This window comes from Penaeus japonicus, unplaced genomic scaffold (assembly GCF_977035675.1).
Source record: "Penaeus japonicus unplaced genomic scaffold, GWHDUDI00000001_assembly GWHDUDI00000039, whole genome shotgun sequence".
Classification (NCBI taxonomy): Eukaryota; Metazoa; Arthropoda; class Malacostraca; order Decapoda; family Penaeidae; genus Penaeus; species Penaeus japonicus.
In genome coordinates, this window is record NW_028234441.1 from 5,742,702 (window position 1) to 5,747,701 (window position 5,000).

At 46.5% G+C, this 5,000-nt stretch overlaps 2 protein-coding genes across 6 annotated transcripts in view; one reads left to right on the plus strand and one right to left on the minus strand.

Moving 5' to 3' along the window:
* The window catches only part of LOC122254247 (TBC1 domain family member 2B), a 253,926-nt gene that overhangs the window by 196,353 nt on the left and 52,573 nt on the right, over positions 1-5,000 (minus strand). The window lies entirely within an intron of this gene.
* Positions 1-5,000, plus strand: part of LOC147466959 (uncharacterized) — a 195,563-nt gene that overhangs the window by 158,149 nt on the left and 32,414 nt on the right. The window lies entirely within an intron of this gene.

Genomic DNA, 5,000 nt, shown 5'->3' on the forward strand with positions numbered 1-5,000 from the left:
TACCTGCCTGCGTGCCTACCTGCCTGCCTGCCTGCTTCTCTTCCTGCCTGCCTACTAACCGACCAACCAACCTACAGGCAAATGAATGTTGGGTAAAAAGAAGAGTAAATAGAAAGAAAAAGTAAAGAATAGAGCGTGTAGAGCGTGGAAACAAAAGCTCCCACCCCTCCCTAAAAAAATAGACAAACAAAAAACACAATCAACACAACGCCACGCCACAAACAAATAAAATCAACAACAATCCTAGTAGCAACAACGAAACAAACACAATGAGGCCGTTCCACGTGTCCGTCCGAGGTTTAGCTCAGGAGTCGAGCAAGCAGTAACGAGACTTCGAGTGGCTTAAAGGCCCCAGATCGCTAAACTTTCATGGGGCGGGGGAGAGGAGGGGAGGGGAGAGGGGAGGGGAGGGGGAAAGAGGGGGAGGTAACGGTTTAATCGATGGAGCGAGATGAGAAAGAGTGACAGGGGGGGGGGGGAGATGGAAAGAGAGTGTCAGTGTCGGGGAGTGAGATAAGGAGAGAGAGAGAGAGAAAGAGAGAGAGAGAGAGAGAGAGAGAGAGAGAGAGAGAGAGAGAGAGAGAGAGAGAGAGAGAGAGAGAGAGAGAGAGAGAGAGAGAGAGAGAGAGAGAGAGAGAGAGAGAGAGAGAGAAGTAGTAGTAGTAGTAGTACTTGATGGAGGACTACAGAAGGAAAAGTAGCAGCAAGAGGAAGAGGAAGAGGAGGAGGAGGAGGAGGAAGAGGAGGAGGAAGAGGAGGAGGAGGAGGAGGAGGAGGAGGAGGAGAAGGAAGCAGCAGCAGCAGCAGCAGACAGAAAACAACACCTGAAATAATGTTAATTTTCCTCTTAGTTAAGTACTAAAAAAACAAAAAGGGGCGTGATTCTAACACTAACTTCGACGCGCTTACCTAAACATGTTCGCTACCTATTTCCCGTACCAAGCCCATGAAAACTTTCACCTTATACTTAATTAAAGAAAGTGAGGAGGAAGAGAGGAGGGGGAGGAGAGGAGAGGGGAAGAGGAGGGGAAGGGGAAGGGGAAAGGGGAGGAAGAGAAGGGAGGGGAAAGGGGGAGGAGAGGGGAGGGGGAGGGGAAGGAAGAGACTAAGTGGATTACAGCGAATGATACGCGGTTCACTGGGCGGGAAGTTTAATCCGTAGGCGCGTAATCATCTCTCTCTCTCCTTCACCCTCTTTCTTTCTCTTTCTCTCTATCACTCCTTTATTTCTTTCTCTCTCTTTTTTTCCCTGTATTCCTTCATCCTTTTTTTCTTTCTCTGTATCCCTCCATCTTTCTTTTATTTTCCTCTCCCTCTCTCTCAATCCCTCTTTTTCTCTCTCTCTCTCTCTCTTCGCCTTCCCTGCCATTACCCTTTGCTTTCGCATAAAGAGATTCGTCAGCGCCGACCCACCGCTGAGTAATTACGGCGGTGATCGCGATCGGTCTTTCTCTTTCATTGGTCTTTCACTTTTATCGCGATACCCGTGTCCTCGCGGGCGGGCGAAGGGCAAGTATAGGTTGCTGTGTCTTGGACGGATGTGTCGTTTGGCTCGGGATCATTATCGTGATGATGGAATGGGCAATGTGTCGACAAATACTAACACAAACGGACATAAAAATAGGGGGATGGAGACAAACAAACACAAACACACAAACACATAAACACAATCTCTCTCGTCATTACAATAATGTAATTCAGTGACCACAACTCCATCATCCTCTCCATCATTACGCCACCTCGCCCTAAACCCCTCCCCTTCTCCCTCATCATCATCATCATCATCATCATCACCTGCTGCTGATCCTCCTCGTCCATCATCGCCATTATCATCAATTTCGTTTTTTGTTGCTTCATAAATTTCTCTCAATCGCTCATGGAGCTCTCTCTCTCTTTCTTTTTATGTCTCAAGCTCTGTCTTTATCTCTCTCTTTCTTTCTGTCTCTAGCTCTGTCTCTCTCTTTCTTTCTTTCTTTCTATGTCTCCAGCTCTGTCTCTATCTCTCTCATTCTTTCTATCTCTAGCTCTGTCTCTCTATCTCTCTCTTTCTTTCTATGTTCCCTGCTCTGTCTCTATCTCTTTCTATGTCTCCAGCTCTGTCTCTATCTCTCTCTTTCTTTCTTTATATGTCTCTTGCTCTGTCTCTCTCTCTCTCTCTCTCTCTCCCTCTCTCTCTCTCTCTCTCTCTCTCTCTCTCTCTCTCTCTCTCTCTCTCTCTCTCTCTCTCTCTCTCTCTCTCTCTCTCTCTCTCTCTCTCTCTCTCTCTCTCTCCCTCTCCCTCTCCCTCTCCTTCTCCCTCTCCCTCTCCCTCTCCCTCTCCCTCTCCCTCTCTCCCTCCCTCTCTCTCTCTCTCTCTCTCTCTCATAAAAAAACATAAAAAACAGACGTTTAAATGACATAAGGGACAGAGGAAAAAACATCCCTGAGATATCAATAAAAAAATCAGGAACAGAAAGAGAGAGAACCAATAGAGGGAATAAGAGGGGATGGAAATAGGAAAAAAAAGAAAAAAAGGAAAATAAACAAACAAAACAATGTAATATAAAATGTAAGATGTAAGAAAAGAGAAAGCGGGGAGCCAAAAACGAAAAGATAAACAAAAATATGAAAAGAGAAATGGGAAGGAAAGAAAACAACATGAGACAACTGAGGAAGAAATGATAGAAAGAGGAGAGGGGGAGAAACAAAGAGGGGAAAAGGGAGACGAGAGGAGGATGGGAAGAGGTATAGAAGGCAGAGTGGAAAAGGGGAAAGGGAGAAGAGAGGATTAAGGGAAACGGAAAAAGAGAGGGAAGATGGGAAATAGGGGAAAAGAGAGGAAAATGTAAGAATGGAGAAGGGAGGAAAAGAGGGGAAGAAACATAAAAGCATAAAGGGTAGTAAGGAAACTGGGAAAAGGGGAAAAGAGGCAGAGATATAGAGACATAGATGGCAGAGCGGAAAAGGGAGGGAACAGACATAGAGGTACAGAGGGCAGCACAGGAGTGCGGCAGAGATCGCTAGTGGAAACTGACAGGTTCGCCCTGCTGGAAATTTCATTAACGTCCATCATGCACATCGCAGGCCGGAGGGCAGGTCACGGCCGGGATTGTGATATGGGGGAGGGGGTGATGGCGAAGGGAGGGGGGGTAAAGATGAGGGGGGATAGGGGGATGAAGGTAAGGAAGGAGGAGGGAATGGAGGTGAGGGAAGTGGGAACGAGGTGGGAAAGAGATAGGGAGAGGTAGGGAAGAATAAGGAATGCGGGCAAGAGGAGAGTGGAGGCAGATAGCACATGGGGGGTGGGGTGCAGATGAGGAAGAGAGGGGAAAGGGGGAACAAGGTAAAAGAGCTGGGGTGGAGGGTAGGGAGGAGGGGATAGGGAATGAGACATAATTAACTCAGGTTACTGTAATTACGTGGAATAGCATTATCATGTCTTGTCATGAGGCCTGTGACGGAAATGTTGACAAGAGACAAAACTGTATATACAGAATGCATATTACACACACACAAACACGTGCGCACGCACACATACACACATACACATACATACACACACACACACATACATACACACACACACACACACAAACACACACGTACGCACGCATACACATACACACACACATATATACATAAACATATCCATCAATCAATTCTTTCTTCACCTTTTCCTTCTCTCCCTTTATCCTTCCTACTCTCCCACTATTCCATCCCTTCCTTAAAGAGCAGACAGACGCATACATGATACGGCCTCATCCACACGACAAACACACATCCCATTAACAATCCGAAAAGCAAGAATGGGTCATGAGAGACAAAGTAATGCGCGAATCATGACAAAAAAAAGAAAAAAAAGAAAGAAGAAAAAAAACGCAAAACCTAAAGGTCATTATCCCCCCGTGGCCTTGGTCCTCCCCCTCCCCTTAGTCTCCCCTCTCATCATGCAAGCAACGGGGTTATTGTTGCACACCGTTCGCCCAATGCAACAGGCGAGAGAGAAAACCTGGGAATCTGACTACCAATGGAAGAATCGAGAAACAGGGAAAAGCAGATAATCGGAATATATTGCATGAAATAAATAAATTGAATAAAGAAATAAGCAAATAAATGAAAAAAAAATCTTATACCCTATAAAAACCCTCCATATTTAGCAAAATCCCCAACGAATCCGAAAATGTGGATCTTTGACGCAATCGCTCGGAGTGTAATCATAACAGCCGCCTATCTAAAATCTGCAGCGGCAATCACTCGTGCATTACGAAAACTTGAGCCGGCAATTTACCGGAACATTGCAAGAGAGTCGTCAAAGCTCGATGCAAAATGCGCTTGGAATTTCGGCTGAAGCATCGCTCATTTGCAACCTGGTGTTATGGCAAAATTCTTGAACTAAAACAAAATCGAGAGAAAGGGAGGGCATAGAGACAGAGACAGATAGATAAATAGAGAGAGAGAGTGAGAGAGAGAGAGAGAGAGAGAGAGAGAGAGAGAGAGAGAGAGAGAGAGAGAGAGAGAGAGAGAGAGAGAGAGAGAGAGAGAGAGAGAGAGAGAGAGGAGGGGGGAGGGGAGACATAGAGACGGATGTTGGTAATACAATATAAAAGATGTAAACCGCCGGACATCAACAACATTCCAACTGCACCCACCGAAATAAACAAGAGACGCGCGCATGGCTCCCCCGAAACGAAGCACCAGCCTATTAGCGCAGCGGAATACGACCCACATGAAACACTGAACCAATTTACCGACCGGCAACAGCGCAACAGCGGCAGCCTAACTAATAGAATTCGCAATGCGCCATTCCAGTCGCCGGGCGAAAGTAGAACCGACCTTGCACGTCGGTTCGCTACGCCTTGGTCGGGAACAGGTCTATCGCGGCCGCCGGGGATCATTAGAGCTTTTAATTGGTCTCTTTTAAATCACACACACACACACACACACACACACACACACACACACACACACACGAGCAGCAGCCTTGCCATGCTATGAAAGCATGGCAAGACGAGGAGGGAAGA